This window comes from Thamnophis elegans, chromosome Z (genome assembly GCF_009769535.1).
Source record: "Thamnophis elegans isolate rThaEle1 chromosome Z, rThaEle1.pri, whole genome shotgun sequence".
Classification (NCBI taxonomy): Eukaryota; Metazoa; Chordata; class Lepidosauria; order Squamata; family Colubridae; genus Thamnophis; species Thamnophis elegans.
The window spans coordinates 85,734,188-85,751,846 of NC_045558.1; positions in this window are offsets into that span (position 1 = coordinate 85,734,188).

Sequence of the window (17,659 nt, forward strand, 5' to 3'; positions counted from 1 at the left end):
AAGGCCAGGATATGTATTTTTGAACCAAACCCAGAATTGTAGCAGGCAGAACATAATTCTATATTACATACTGAGATATTTTAATGAGGCCTTTGAGTTTCTGTTTGTCTGTTTGTTTGTGTTTCACTTCCTTCCCTTTTTCAACAGCCCTGGCATCTTTTTCTTTGGTTTGCCAACTCAGCCTCATTTCACACCTTGCAGTACTTTCTCTCCTGAGTAGTATGGCTAATTATTAGGATGCTGTACTGCAGGCTAACTCTGCCCACAGCCAGGAATTACATCCTGTTGGCTCAAGGTTGGCTCATCTTTCCATCTTTCCAAGGTCAGTATTGCCCCAACAATAATGCCCCCATATTGTTGGGGTGTTATTCTGCCACTATAAACAGCTCAGAGAGTGCTGTAAAGCACTTTAGGGTGGCAAAGAAATCTAAGTGCCATTGCTTTTGCTAAATCTGTTGCAAGATCCTAGCTTCTTTGCCAGAAAGCAGCAACTGACTTCTAAATCTACATTTCTAGATTCTATTAAGCCAAGCTAATATGAAAACATCATTATATATTTTAACATAGACCGGAAAATATGATCCCCTGAATTGGATATATTAAGAAAATCTGGAAAGTCAAATATTCATGTACAAATTCTTATGTTCCCTTCCCAAACTGCAGTGTTGCTAGGCTATATTTTTCAGAAAGGACCTATATTTTGTCTGAGAGATCTAGATCTAATTTTTCATATTCACAAAATATTCATTTGCTTTCTATGTCCTGAATTCTAGCAAAGAATTCTAAGGGGGGAAAACTCAATTCCTTCTTCAAGCAGTATTTTTATCCATTTGAATTAGAGAGGAATATTAATTTTAGTGTTTTATGTTTTATTTTAGATTGTAAGCTATTTTAATTGTATCAGGCTCTAGCAGAGGGCTTTATTAATTTACCAAGCATTTCCACTTCTAAAAAGAACCATTTGTCCCTACATTACTGTGAGTTTTCTGACTGTTCTTCAAAGAGTAAATATAGGATCCAATTAAAACACAAATGCAAAAGTAAAACGGAAAAAGTTTTGACATTCTGGTCCTTACTTGAGGACAATAAGTGCTATAGTCTAACTTCAAGTAAACAAAAATATTGTCTCAGTTCCTTAATCTCTGCCATGACATTTAAAACCATCCATTTGATGTGGTCAAAAATGTCCAATGGTTTCTTTCCAAAATTGCTAATCTTTTAATTTTGCTTTTGCTCTTTTCTAGTTTTCTCCTTCCTTTTCCTATTTCCTACTAGAACTTCTTTTTTTCTATTGTTTTACACCTTAAGTAATCTATAAATGTGGATCAGAATTTTTTTTTAAAGAGATATAATCCCGATTTGCACATTGCAGCTTGTTCTTAAAAGTGACTGTCTGAAGAAGTGCTGATAAAGAAATTAAAAGCAGAATTTAGTATTGCTCTGGCAGCAGTTGAATATTTTATCTTCACCTGGTCAGCTTAGCCTAGTCATTTATCTGTTTATTTATTTGATTTAATTGCCACCCATCTTTCCTAAGCAATCCTGGGAGGTTTACAGCATAAAACATAAATATTTCTAAGATTATAAAAACGGCTATAATCAAAGACAAAGTTAATAAAGACAACTAAAAGATAAAAGATGGGGAGAGATGGAGGAGAATGTACAGTGGGAGAGATGTGGGTTTGTCTCTTAATTCACCAACCACCTCGAGTGAGATGCTCTCCAGTTGGGGCCCTTAGCCATCGGCCAGAGCCTGGCCTTCAGGTCCTTATGGAAGCTCAGAAAGGTGGGAACTCATCTCACCTCAGGAGATAAGATGTTCCAAGGGGGGGAGGGGCCAGAGCAGAGGTGATCCTTCTCCTGGACTCTACCGGCCAAAATTCCTTGACTGTCGGGGTTTGCAGCTTGTCTCTTCTGCTGGCATGGGTGGGGTGGGGTGGCTTCAATGGGGTGAGACTGTTCCTCAAGTAACCTGGATCTATGCCATGTAGGTCTTTAAGGATAATAACTAATACTCTGAACTGCATCCCCAACCAAACCAGCAACCAGTGCAGTGGTGTAACAGGGCCCCCAAGAACTGTGTGTGTGTGTTGCAGCAGCACTTGTACCAGTAGACACTTGTATGTAAGCTTGGTTTTTGTATGGTCCTCCATGCCCTGGATCTATCCTTTTAGTCCTTTGTTTTGGAATGCTACTCCGTTAGGCTTGCAAAAAGATGTCCTTAATCTCACCGTGTGGTCTTTTCTGTTGGGTTTGGAGGAAAGTCAACTTCATATTTAAGCCTTCTTATCCAAGCCCCGCCCGAGGTGGAACATACTTTGCAGGTAAATGAATTTGTGGCAGAAGAGATCAAATCTCTTTTGTGCCCAGCATCACAAGCTTTGTGCAAGGCATGTCTCCAATCCTCCATTGTGCCAGCAAGCAAATCAATTTTGTAGCCTCCTTAACTCAGTTCACTTACAGCTAAAGAGTTTAAGAGGATTTCATAAAATCTTTCTTAATGGGCATGAAAATTAATTAAGCCTTATTGGTAGGGAGGCAATCTCTGCTGCTCGAATTTAGGCAGGAAATTATTTTGGGAGTTTCCTGCACTCAGTTGGGAACTCTCCTTTGGGTTTGTGAAGGAGGAGGCCTGCAGAGAATGCTGATTTTTACCTTGTATTTTCATTCAGGTTAGTGAGTGCTAGAACTAGGAGCATCCTCTGCTTCTAGTTCTATCCCACACATATAATGCTACAGGTACTCACCGTTTCTTTCAACTGCGCACTTTAGTGGAAGTGGGAGTGGAAGCGTGAGGCGGAGCTGGAGCAGGAGTCAGATGTTCCTGTGCTGCTGATGCTTTTGGTGGAATTTTGTCTCCCCTAGAAGACAAAATAGAAACAGAGATTAGTCCAAGTTTGAATGGGTTTATAAAGATCAAAGTTCTACTCTTTTGTTTCCTTATGTGAACCCAGCCTTTCACATTTTCTCTAAAGGGGGAAAATGCTCATCAGCATCCTAAGATGGCTTTGCTGCAAAACCCAGGTGTCACCTGCACATTAGAGAATGCATGTGTGTACCCCGGATCTCATCTTCATTGCATTTCAAGTGCAGCTTTTCCAAAACGTCTAAGCAGACTCTTCTTCCTTTCCCTCCTCAAGCCTTTGATTCCTATACACATTTATTTCTTTTATGTATTTTCATTCACCTCATTCTGCTTAATTCATGGTTGAGAGTGGGAATTAAAGGATAACTGGGTTAAACTGTTGGACCAAGTGTGGGGAGACCCAAGTTCAAATCTCCATGAACGTCATGGAGTCCTTTGAGTGATTTGGTGCCAGTCACTTCCTGGGATAAACCTACCCCACAGGACTCTCCTATATGCCATCTTGAGTTCACAAAACATATATAGAACAATAAAAACATAAACAAATATTTCCCTAGCATTGGTACAGAAGCAGATTAGTTGAAAAATGTTCCTGCCTCTTGTACATCTCAAGAGAGTGTTAACAATCCTACAAGAGAAGATGCAATCAAATAATAAAATCATGTTAGCCAATACGAATAGGTGTTTGTTAAGGAACAAAATAGGGTCTTTTTGGTTTTGGTTTTGTTGCTGATCCAAACATAAAGGTCTTCTATTGCGGTTCCTTTAGGACTGATGCTAAGCCTAAAAGCTTTTACTAGTGAAAGGAACATCTGTTCATCTAGGTGTTTGTTTAACTGGTTTTGCACCCTTGCTGCTCTAGGTTAACAGGTTTTGGGGGATTTAAATAAAGATTAGGGGCAGATTTATTGATTTAACAATCTTTATTTGCGTCCAAGTCTTCATCTTGAGACTCCCTCCTGAGAACTGCCTGGGCTCGTCCCTGCAGTTTTATTGGAAAATTTCTGAAGTAGTTTGCCATTCCCTCCTTCCCAGAGAGTGACCGATCAAAGGTCATCCAGTGGGCATAATGCCCAAGGTGTGACTAGAAATCTCCATCCTTTGGCTTCTCTCCTGGTGCCTAAAACAGGGCACTAGAGGTGGGTTTCAAATCCCGGCGCTACTGGTTGATACATGCATGCACTCATGTGTGTGCTCAGAGCCAAGGTGGCGCAGTGGTTAAATGCAGCACTGCAGGCTACTGCTAGATCAGCAGTTCAGCGGTTCAAATCTCACCGGCTCAGGGTTGACTCAGCCTTCCATCCTTCCGAGGTGGGTAAAATGAGGACCCAGATTGTTGGGGGCAATATGCTGACTCTCTGTAAACCGCTTAGAGAGGCCTGAAAGGCCTATGAAGCGGTATATAAGTCTACTGCTATTGCTATTGCTATTGCTATGCATGTGCAGAAATGTCCCGCCACCGCAACTAACGGTTCGGCTGATCCGGGCCAACCGGGAGCAACCCTCCTCTGTATGGCACAAATTTGGATCTCTACCAATTGTGGCTGTTTCTAAAATGTTAATTTAATTTTATACTTGCTAAAATATGAGGAAAATATAGTTACATTTGAAAATAAAATACTGTATTGCAGGGGGTAAGCACCTATAGACATAATTTAATATATTCAAAACTACAAAATTCAATGAAGTACCATAATTTATTCTTACAATATCTTTAACTGTGCTCAGTTATTCAGTTAAGTTGGAAACAACACTCTAAGAATGTCTAATAATTTCATCTCAATAAAAAAGCTGAAGGCTTGTTATGGTGCTTGAAAGTTTAAACAGGAAAACAATATTAGCGATGCTTTTGTAGTACACGTAGTTACTTACAGTTTCTCCATAGGAAAAAACCCAGTGATTTGTGGAGGTCTGATAAATAAAGAAAAGCAGAAAAACCAGTATAACTATAAGACCACAAAATAAAAACAAAAACAAAAACCAGTCTTCTCAGTCATCCCCTTGGGATGTAGCACCATCAGTTTCAGATATTCTTTTTCCATCCCTGCCTCCGAGTGAAAGCACAGGTACTGACAGCCTTCCAAAAGGCTTAAAGAGAGAAGGTTTGCTTAATCATTTGGGGGGAGGGTATTTCATAAGGTAGGGACAGCCACAGGAAAAGTCACACTTCCAAGTTTCCACTAAGGGGCAAGATTTCAGGGAAAGGACCTGGAGCATATCTACCCTATTTGAGTGGTAGGATGGGCAGGGAGAATTGACCCCGCAAATATCCTGGTCCCTGCCATGTAGGGATTTACAGGTAACAACCAGCACTTTGAATTACATCCAGAAGGAAGATAGCATAGCTCATACAACAGCGGTATAACATGGGCAAACATAGGAACAGCCAATAGAGAACGTGTCACTGCTTTTTGGACCAGTTGTAGCATCTGAGTTGCCTTCAAGGGCACTTGAAGTGATCTTCAAGGGCAGCTCCATGTAAAGTGCATTGCAGTAATATAACATTTGGCCAAATCCAAATATGCTCAAATAATTTTGTAATGAAAAAAATATAAATGTCCTCTAACTCACAAAAATGGGACTATTCCCGCTGTAATTTTACTTCGGCCATGTCATGCAGGGGAATTTACTGAAGAAAGCAAAGATATATTGGAAGAGTTAGCAGTAAAAGGATGCCAGGCCATCAAAGAACACGATGGCTGGACACCATCAAACCTGACATTAGCCAAAGCAAACAAGATTGAAAGATGTGAAGAAACTTGGCCATAGAATTATGAAGAGTTGGACACAACTGAACGCATCATGATCACCATGATCCTATTTTTTCATTTTTTTTCTTAAAATATATGCCAAGGAAAAACAAGAACAGAAAGGGTGAAGAGGGCAGGAAAGGGAAAAGGAAGGGAACAGAAAGGAAAAATAAAGAGAAGAGAAAAGAGAAGAAACAATACCTTGCGTTAGCCCAAGTATATAACTTTTCCTCTTCATCAGACTCTTCTTCAGACTCTTCATCATGCAGTTTGTCAATCATGCTTTTCTTCTTTATTTTTTCGACAGGCTGGTACATGTCCTTAAACCACGGAGGCTCAAATGCTGCTGCTGAAGTCTGAGCATCAAGAAAGGATATTAAAAATGATCATAAAATTTCATTCTGAGGTTTTAATTTTCATATTCCATTATCATTTTATTTGTATCTCAAATTCAAATTCCAGTTCCTGGAATGGAATGGAGGATCTAGCTGAAGGAATATGTGGCTAATAAATTAGAGCAATTGTTAACATCTAATGAGGTGTCTAATTAGACAAACACTAGTTTTATTTCATATGGTAGAGAATTCTGGAACATATTTTGTACTTCTTCCAATTAATGTTAGTAGCCAGTAAATATGTTGGCCTTAATGTGTTATTTAATTGGGTTTAGTTATCATCTATGAAATAAATTTACTGTATGCCTTAATGTTGTTTGGCATTTGATTGATACAACACTGGTTTAAGTGAGTTGTGTGGATCACTATTATTCCAATGGGATCTTTTCAAAAGACCAACTTTGCTTATGCACACAATTTATCAAGTTATTGGGTTTGAAAGAGCTGGAAAAAATATTTACAGTGTACAAAACCTCCACAAACCATATTTGTTAATCTTGGTATATTTAATAAATCACAATTGGTTGTAGCAAAACTTTTTTTCTGAAAAGATCCCATTGGAGTAATAGATAAATACACAAAACACATACAACCTGTACAACATTGTTTGTTCAGTTGACATTTCACACATTAACTTACAAACAAGTCATATTTTCCCTTCAAGTTTTGTGATTCCAGCCATTGTGATATATTCCAGAAATAATGTTTTGGTCACCCACTGTTTGGCACGATGTGGAAAATACAGTATGCCATAAAAATGTCTATCAAAATGATTCAAAATATTGATTTTCCCCCTAAATATTATAGCATATCTTTGGATATTTGAAATTATCAGCCATCTAGAAATCACAAGTGTAAGGCAGGCTGGGCTCAAAACCATTGGCTATTACAACAGCCTTCTTCTCATTCTAAACAGGGAAGCAAGACTGTTTTGAATTATTTTTACATGAGCAGAAAATAAGAGGGCCTCCTGTTCCTGAAGGCAACTGATTGTCTTACAGGATCCAGAACAAATGGTGAGAAATGGGAGAAACTGGCAAATTCAGGAGCAACAGCTGAAAGCTGCCATCTTTAGCCACACTTCTGTCAATATGAAGTGATGGCTTAAATGACTTTAAAACAGAAGTAACTTTAAAACAGGAACAGTTACATTTACAGAGAGTACAACAGATGGCTCTAGACATCAGTTATCAAGTAAGAGCCAACCTATGTTAAACACTGCAACCAAATGCTAACATCTATGTACTCAGAAGTAAGCCTCATTGAGTCTAATATACTATATATATATATATATATATATATATATATATATATATATATATATATATATATATATATATATATATATATATATATTAGATTTTTACAACCCCTGGTAAGCCCCAATTATGGGAGGAAGCTAACTGCTTCCATCATCTGTCAATCGGCTCGTCACAAGAGTCCATCACGACAGAAACCCAATATTTTTACTGTTGCCTTTGTTATATTTGTGGGGTTTTTTTATTTGTGCTGATAATTTATTTGCCCTTTATTTATTTATCAGCACAAATAAACACACACACACACACACACACACACACACACACACACACACACACACACACACACACACACACACACACATATATATATATATATATATATATATATATATATATATCCCTCTCTCCCTCTCTCTCCCTCCCTCTCTCTCTAACAAATTTATGTATCTGTCCAACTCACAAATAAGTGATTCCAGAGGGCTTGCAAAATTGTTAAAAACCCACCTTCCTGTCACACTTTAATTTGTATTATTATTATTAAGACTTGCTAATTCAGGTTTTCCTAAGCCACATCTGTAATACTTTGGAAATGTGAGGCCATGCTTTTCAGATCCAATAAGACAACTAAGTAGCAGATCACCAGTGGTTGCTTCTGCATCAACAGACCTGTTTTTCAAGTGTACCTCTCTCCATTCTATCCAGAGGTGTCCTTAAACAAAGAATCAAAAATAAAAATAATGAGATCTTAGCCTAGATAAAACGCTTTGGCAGTGTGCAAACAAAATATGGCATACATTTATGTGGAGGAGTACACAAACTCTTATCATTTAAATGAAAGATGTATTTATTTCCATCTCTCAAAATGGAATCAAAAGGCCTTTTCAGTCAAAAGACTCTTCTGTGCATGTACAAGCAATGTAGAAAGTAGAAAGGGCCTGTTATGCTGAAACACACAACTGCAATTGTCTCCAAGGATTACGAATGCATGTTGCAGGTAACCAAGTATCTCTTTGAGGCTTTACTTATTTTGGGCTTCATTAGCATGCATGCCCGCCTGGCAATCTCAATTTTAGTGTTTGTTCAGCACTGAAAATAGTTTAAAGTTGCCAAGACGAGAGGGGGACGTATAACACCAGTTGAGGAACGTAACAGGAAGCCAGTGCTTTACATACATATTCAGCTAGCAAAATGGATTATTCAGCCATGTTCTCAGTGTTTTCAACTTTTACATGCAGCATCCTGTGCTTTTTAAAAGTGAAACTCACAAGTGCATTGCCAAAAAATCTTGACACTGGTCCTCATAAAGAGATTTTTAGAGCAGAGAGTTGCAAATAACTAAGTATCTCCAGGCAAGAGTTACCGTTTTTCCAGAGGGGTCCCTTCCAATCCTTTGGCAGTTTGATAAGAATAGATCTGTTTAACCCAAAAAGAGAGACATGATCGTGAGGGATAAATGTAAAGATTTTTCACAGCGAGGAAAAAGAAGCAACGATTGGCTAGAGAACAATGTCTTTTTCTCTGTTTCCCAGTAAGAAACTCTTCCTTTTCTCCATCTTCTGTGTGTAAAAAGGCCTTTGTCTCCAATGTGGTTCGATAAGCCTCATAAGGAGGTCTTATGGACCAAATCAAGCCTTCCAGCCCAGTGTTCCCTATCGGACTTGAATCCAACTCTACACACCTATTTAGTTATCTCTATTTCCCTCCCCTCACCAATAATTTTACAAAAACCAGTCCCACCCTTTCTTGTGACGTTGCTATGGCACTGTCACATCTGCTGCGGCTCTCTGTGGTTCAATATATTATATTAAATCCTGCTGCAGTAATGGGATCTCCCTGAGTTAGTGTTTAAGGAAATGTTAGCTCTTCATGAAAGCAATATTTTGAAAGTTGGAAACGTTTATTTTTTTTAATTACTGGGCTTTGAGATATAGTGGGTTAAAAAATTAATACAAGGATCTCTAGGAAAATATTTTAGCTTACCTTAATTAAAATCAGCATTGCAATAATAATCATTACCAATATTGTCACGGAAAGAGCCAATTCAAAATGAATAATGTTGCTATTCTTGTGTTTTGGAATTTCCTGCCTTGCTATCTGCAAGGTTAAACAAAGAGAAGCAAAATAGAAGATAAGTTTTCATGTATTGCAACATTTTCTTCATCCTGACTAATGATATAGAAGGCAACTTAATGATGTACTGTCCTACGTGTTAAATGTTTGTTTCCCCCCCCCTTTTTCGAGTTGTAAGCCGCCCTGAGTCCCCCCAAGGAAAAGGGCGGCATATAAATAAACTTCTCAAATCTCAAATCTCAAACTTGTACTCATCAGATATATTTAAGGTGACCAGATTTTCAGATTGGTAAAGAGGGACACCATTGACGGGGGGGGGGGGGGGCTTGATTAAAAATTTTATATTTTGTCAAAAGGTCACCCCAGGACACTGAAACCATCATAAATACGAATCTGTTGCCAAACAAAATTTTGATCACATGACCATGAGGATGCTGCAATGGTTGCTAAGTGTGAAAAATGGTCGCAACGGTCGCTAAGTGTGAAAAATGGTCATCAGTCACTTTTTTCAATGCCATTGTAACTTTGGTCACTAAATGTTTTCCCCCTCCTCGAGACACCTCATTTCTTCCTTCATTCCTCTTGCTTATCTACCTTCACCTTATCCGTCTTCTGCTCTTTCCCTCTCTTCCTTCCTTTCTCCTTCTATCCTCTCTTCTTTCCTCACTCACTCCCTTCCTCCTTTTCTCTTCCTTTCTCCTTTCATTCTTTCAGCTTCCTTTCTTTTGCCTATCTACCTTCTCTGTCTTTCTGCTCTTTCCATTTCTCTCTTCCTCTTCGCTTCTGTTCCTTCCTCCTTCCATCCTTTCACCTTCCCTCCTTCCTATTTCTTCCTTCTTCCTTCTGCCTATCTACCTTCACTTTCTCTGTCTTTCTGCTCTTTCCCTGTCTTCCCCTTTCCTCCCTCCCTCCCTTCTTTCCTTTCTAGTTCCATCTTTTCTTCTTTCCTCTCTCCTCCCTTTTTCTTCCTTCCTTCCTTCCTCCTTCCTCTTGCCTATCAACTTCATCCTCTTTGTCTTTCTGCTCTTTCCCTCTCTTCCCCTTTTCTTCCTACCTCCTTCCCTCTTTTCTCCCTCCCTCCTTCTTTTTCTTCCTTTCTTCTTCCATCTTCCTCCTTCTTCCTCCTATTCTTTCTCTTTCCTTCCATCTTTTCTCCTTCCATCTTCTCCCCCCCCTTCTTCTTTTCCTTCCCCCCTCCCTCCTTCCTTCCTCTTCTTCCCACTCTCTCCTTGGGAGGGGTTGGGGTGGGGTGGGGCAGCAGAGACCAAATAAAGTCAGAAAATCTTATTAAAACTTTCTTATTTGTTGGATCGCATTATTGCGAACTTATAAACCAAATTAGGGGAAGATTTTGCAACCGAGGGTGCTGCAAGGAAAGGGGGGAGGCAGCCCTGCCCTTTCCCCAGTTTTGCAAGGAATGAGAAATGGTGCTTTAATCCGAAGCAACTGCAATCGGAACCGCAGACAGGGAAAGAAAGAAAGAAAAATCCTTGTAGTACAAAACCCACCTTTGCATGGTTGTGAGAACATAGGTAAAACAAAACAAAAAAAGCACAGCGTCCCAGGGGAAGAAGGCGGGGCTTAGCAGTGAGAAGATGGAGTTTCAGGCTATTCCTGAAATTCCCCTATTCCGAAGGAAATTGGACGGGTCGTTTCGGACCCTAGCTGTCCCGGAGAGACAGTGAAAGGTTGGGGGGAGATCCAGTGACCTCAGAGACTTTCGCAAGTCTCTGGGGGGCTTGGAATTTAACCTCATTTGCCAGTTCCTTCTGGATTAGCTGTAAGCTAACCGAAACTGCAGGTTGCCCCTAAGAATGGTGGGAGTGGTTTCAACTGGTAAGCTGATTTTATTACTCAAAGAGATACGGTCCGCATTAAAATTTAAGCTAATTGAAACCAAAGAACAGAAGAATCTAGTGGCGAATTGGTTTTTTTTTTATGGGTTTATGGCCGGTGGTTACCCTATTTCTTAAATGTTTTAAATGCTATTTACTTGGATAAAGGAAAGATTACTCCAACATTCCCTCTGACTCTCCTTAAGTGGGCTGTAAACCAATTTACTACAATTTGGCTTCTTACAATCTGACACTTTTATTGCTTGGCTGTGTTGGTCTAAGATCAGATAAGATCGTACAGCTCCCAGCGTGTTCTTACTTGCAAATATCTTAAAGCTTCTAGCTGCGTCACAACATGGCGTCTATACATGCTTCAAATGATTCGTTTCAAATGATTTTCTCTGCATTTCAAAAGTTGTTTGACACATATGAAAGATTTGAAAAAAAGCTGGACTATTTAACATTAAAATATGAAGAAAAAAGTGAGAACGTTGAATGTTTGAATGTTCCTGAAATACAAATGAAGAATGTCAGAAATGAAGTTTCTCAACTTGCTGACACGCCGGGCGTCTGGTTTACTTTGGAGGGAGAAAGAGATGCAACGCTTGAAAGGGGGGCAGCCATACAGAAGATTTATTTCAAAAGACAGAGCGCAGGAGGAATGAGAAGCATTAAAGAATCTATACTTTATGAAACATCATTTGCAGAATTTTCGATACCACCCTTCAGAATTAAAGACAAGCTGAAAAGTGCAACAAGCCTAGGACAACATTATTATTATTATTACATCAGAGGCATCCTAAGCAAAAAGATGCGAAGATATTCCTGTTTGGACTTGCTTATAAAAACATTTGGTAAACTTGTTCCACGAATGGCAATAGGACTAAGGAGGTTTTGTTATTGGAGAGACATAGGCTGATAGATGAAAAGAATACAATTCAAAATTAGCTAAATCTAATTACTCTTATTTGTAATAGACATAGCTGAATAATAATTGATATTGATAGTAATGTATATAATGTGGAGTTGATATGATAAATAATAATTGGATATGAGAAGGGAAGATTGGAAATATTTTTGGACCATATACAAAGGTTATTAATCACAATAATTATCACTATTAAAAAATAAAATAAAATATATACAGTTAAATGTTAACTAATATGGGGAAAATGTTACGATATACGATATAATTACATAAAGAAGGGAGAATGATAATAAACTATACTGCATGGAAGATGGAATTTTTGGTATTAAATATTATGGATGTTCAGCTAAAATAGGATATGAGGATTTGATGTTAATAGAGGATTTTACAAACAAGTAAATGAAATGTCAGCATATGGTTATGGATTAAATCTTTGGCATATTTAAGGATGAAGGATATTTAAATAACTGTAGTCAACTAAAAGTGGAGGTATAATGATGTCAATATGGTAAACATTTGAGTTAAGATATTTGAATTAATATGAATTAATGGAAGACATACACCAAAACATGTTGTAACCAGCTGATATACTTTTTTTATAATATATACCTGTGTCCTTTTTGGGGGGGGGGGGTTCTCTTTTGTTTTTCTTTTGTTTTTCCCTGCCTTGTTTTTTGTTCTTTTTGTCTTCTTTGTTGTTGTTGTTGTTTCCCCACTGGTGTGGGCATGTATTGTTTAATAAACAAAAATTATTATTATCATTTTTTTAATAATAATTATAGTCAAATGAAAATGGATATATGATGATGGTGACATGTATGAATATTTGAGTTAAAATGCTCGAGTTAACATGAATTATGTTTGTTGACTGTGGAAGAGATGCACAAAAGTCTATTTGTAACCAACTGATACACTTTCTATAGCATGTAAAGAAAGATGTTGTATTTGTTTTAAATTAAAAATTAAAAATTTTTAATTAAAAAAAAAAGCACAGCGTCCCTCCGCCCTCTGAATGGGGCTCAGCATGACTCTGATTTGAATACAAGGGCACGGAGCCGGGCGGGGAGATAAGCACCTTCATTTGCATTCTCTGCAACCATGATGCTTTGCAAGTAACATTCCCCGGGCTCCCGTGACTTTTTGCAGATTTTTCTTTTCGTGATTAAAAAAAAAGAATGGGACTTCTTTAAAATGCCACAGAATGAGCTGTCAGCCGGACAAAAATGCAACCCCTTCCTTCGTCGTCCTCCTCCTCCATCACTAACAGCTGGGGGCTCAAAAATCGGAGCGAAAAGCCAGTCCTCCATCTCTTCCCTCTTCCTGGATTCACTCCAAAGTTTTAAATCTCCCTTCTGTGCATAAACACTCCCTCTCTCTCCCTCTCTCCCTCTCTCTCTCTCTCTCTGTTTGTCTCTCACTCTCTGTGTGGCTCTTTGCCTCTATCTCCCTCCCTCCCTCTGTCTCTCTCTCTCTGTCATTCTCTCTGTGTGTCTGTCTGTCTCTCTCTCTGTGTGTCTCTCCTCCCTCCCTGTGTGTGTGTGTGTGTGTGTGTGTGGATCCCTGCCCCTGTGGATGGGCTCCGGACTAGCAGAGCCTCCTCTTCCTCCTTTTTGACCAGGCGATCTTCGGCTGCTGCACAATACCAAGGGCACGCGTTGCCTGGTTTGCTGAATCCAGCGCAGCTTCAGAGAAATAAGACATGCAAGAAAGCCCCCCGCCCCCACCCATCCCCGCTGCCTGAACGTTTGAATGAAGGAGGCTGCAGGCTCCTTTGTCCTCGGCTATGCAATTTTCTTTCGTTCTCTGCTGCCCAAATGAGTGAATGAAGCAGAGGGAGAATGAAAGGAGATTGCGTCCCTTCTGTCTCCCCATTGCTCAGAAAAGCAACTCCAGGAAGGTCCTTTGGTGGCGGCAGGCATCGTAGAACCTGCCTGCTAGCAAAGGACCTTCCCAGAGTTGCTTTTCTGAGCAACGGGGAGACAGAAGGGACAAAATACCAGCCGGCTGGGATGGGTATACAGGGCTGGGGGCGGGGCAGGCTTACTTCCGAGTCCGGTTACAAAAATCAGGACTTTTTAAGAATGCCCCGGGACACAGGACAAATTGTGCAAAAGCGTGATTTTCCCGCGAAAATCAGGATGTCTGGTCACCTTAGATATATTGGACTGTTCTGTAACAGCTTAGTTGTCAGATAATGTTAAGCAAGAACTTGCTTAATTTGAATGTCTTAGCCCATATCACAATATAAAAATTTAGCAACAACTATAACCGAAACCCATTTCTTGAAGATACTCTACTAATCCATAATATGTTTTTAATCATGTTTTATTAACTTCTAACTTGAACTTAGAATCCTGGTTTATTATTGATTTATACTTTGCCGTACCAGAGGCCCTTACCAATTTATGGTGAACTCAAGATAAGACAAAGGCAAGTTTCAGAATTTTTGTTCCCCTCCAGGCAGTCTTGTAATTTTCCTTGGCAATTTTTACCCATCTATCTTGTCTGCTGAATATCAGACAGATGGAAGAGTCGGAAGTCTTTATGCCAAAGCATCTATTAGCCCTACAAAACCTGACAAAATACCCATTGGATTATATCAGGAAAAAAAAATCCCATAGGCAAGTCTTATAAATGCAAATTTATAATAAACCCACTTTGGAATTATTAAAGTACAGTGAACCTGCAAATCATATATTTTATAAAAATTAAGTTTACAAAATATTAACAAAATCTTCATAAACAACTGACCAAATGTACTCCTATAAATATAGATGGGAAAAGTATTATTGGTGCTAGGACATGGGAGAAACTAAGTATCAGGATAAAAAATATTTTCAGAAATGAGGCAGGAATTAGGTAAACAAGCAATGATTATTTCTTTATGTGCAACGCTGTGTAAAGATTATTACAAACTTTCAATTAAAGTAAACCTGATTTATTATTATTTGAATAGAGATATGTACTGTATATTATTGTCCAAGTTTAATTTTTACTTACTGTTTAGGAAACTTTTATCAAATTTACTATTTAAAAAAAATTATATATTTATTACAGTATCCATTTTGTCCCTTTAAAATAGTGTGTCAAAATTCAAAAGCAGAAATTAAGTTGAAAAATCTGGCCAGTGAAAATGGTCCATCACCATCTTGTCTTAGGAAACATTTGACTCTGCCATTGTTCGGGAATTCCGTTTTTTTTATAGACCAGTTATCATCTTTACACAAGAGACTGCAGACTCTTGCAATTCTTCCAATCCATAAAAAGCTCCTTTCCCGGGGGGGGCGGGTATATTTTGATCCACTTATCCTTTAATAACAACAACAGTTCTACCAATCCAGTTTTCTTAAAACCATATAATTTTATCTGAAATCTCTGTTTTAATTCCAGTGAACCTCATTTTGTTCTTCTTTGTCTTCACGTTTCAGTTACTTTACCTTTGTGCTATATGCCACTCTTCCCAGATGCTGAGGAGCATCTGTAAGAACTTTACATAAAAACACATGTCACTTTTGCTTGAGAATAGACATACAGTCATACAGAGAAATGGCATTCTCACATTACTATAATCAATCTAAAAGGGCTTTTACTCTAGAACTGCTTTTACAGAAATGAATGTACAAATAATTTACACTAATTTGGTCTTAGAAGACACACTTCTAAGTAACCAAGTCTTGGTAAAAGAGTGCACTTGTTAGGACTACTTATCTAGGTTATTTTTACCTCATCAGGGGGCTTCTCCATTTCTCTGGAGCTTCCTGCAGAAATATTGCTTCCATTTTTAGCTGGCAAAAGGTATCTCAGAGCAGGTAACCTCGCTATGTCTGCAGATCTAATGAATTTTCTCAGGAAAAAATGCATTATATTGATCAGTTGAGGACAAGATTGCTGTATGATGGGTTCTTGGCAGTCTATTTTCAAGACACGCATAAATTTGGCAATTATGTTCCTGAAATTCTTATTTGGAAATATAGTTGCCAATTTTTTTTGCCACTCAGATTCAAAGGCATAACGTTGAAGAAGAAAATTATGAGTTGTTGATAAAAAACCAAAAGAAGGGGGAGCAGAGGTCAAGTGTCCATTATGCTTCCAATAAGTCTCATCATACAATAGTTCTTTCAAAGTTTTAGACAACTCGGTAGTGATTCTGGAGTTTCCTCCTCTGATTTTTAAATGTCTGGCAAGGTTTTTCTCTTTTGATTGCTGAGCCTCATGTTCCTTCTCCCAAAGTTTCTCTCTGATGTATTCATTGTCAATATTTTTCAATTTTTCCTGATCATTATTTAAAATGTGTTTTACATGGCTGGGCCTTGCTGATCTGTTGCCAGATTTTAAAATGAAGATAACTTTACCAGACTGATCCTCACCACCATCATCCACTACAACCGAAGAAGTCAAAAGAGGCAGCTGAGTTGGAAGATGTAAAATTGAGCGCTTCCGCAAGGAGTGAACTGATGGTTGAGGAAACCTCTGAAGGGAAGAAACCTGCCAAGGATCTAGTAGTGCTACAGGCTTCCCAGTTTTTTCAACCATTGTATGTGAAGCAGGTGTTACTTGCTCTCCTGTGTGTGTTCCAAAGGTTCTTCCAAATCTCTGCCTTTCTGTTACCAACTGAAATAATAAGCCTCCATCACTTGGTTTGTTTCCAAGGTCATGAATTTCCTGTACCATTGTCTGGTGGTTCTTTAACCTTTCCATAGGGTTTTTAATCATCAGGTTGATGTCATCAGCTTCTGAAATTTCGGTAGCCACTTCCTTTTGGATCTCCAATTGATGAGATTTCTCTTTTTTCCCTTTTATTTTTGCTTTGGGAGTGACTTGTGGCCACTTCTTAACCTTCAGAGCTACTTGTCGTCTGGCAAGCTTCCACCATTGCAGAGTTTGTTTTTTTACAAGCTCATGATCATCTTGTATTATTTTTTGATGGCTCTTTAACCATTCCAGAGGGCTTTTAGATTTTATGTTGATGTTCCAGGAATGTTCTGAAATTTTCGTGACCACTTCCTTTTGGATCTCCAACTCATGAGTTTTCTCTTTGTTTTCTGCAATTTCTGATATGGTAGCCAGAGGCACTTGTCGCCCTGCAAGCTTCCACCATTTTTCAGCCATTGTATGTGAGTTATGTTTTGCTTGATCTTCTGCACGTTTTCCTGTGGTTTTTGCTAATCCTCGCCTCTTTGTTGGTAACCTAACAGGTAAGTCTTTTTTTCTTGGATTTTTTTGAAGCCAATGATCTTTCTTTCCCTTATTCTGATGGTTCTTTAACCCTTCTGAATAGCTTTTAGTCGTCAGGCTGATGTCCCTAGAAGCTTTCAAAATTTCTGTAGTTATATCCTTTTGGACTTCCAACTCTTGAGTCTCTCCCTTTTTGGTTATTTTTGCTTTGGGTGCCACTTGTAGGACATTGGATGATTTGTGCAGTGTTTTCAGCAGATTTTCATGAGATCCTTTTTCATCCAAATATTCATGAGGATTTGATTTAGTTAATCTACTCCATAATTTTAAAATTGATGACCTACGAAATTCAATGGAATTACCAAGTGTCTCCTGAAT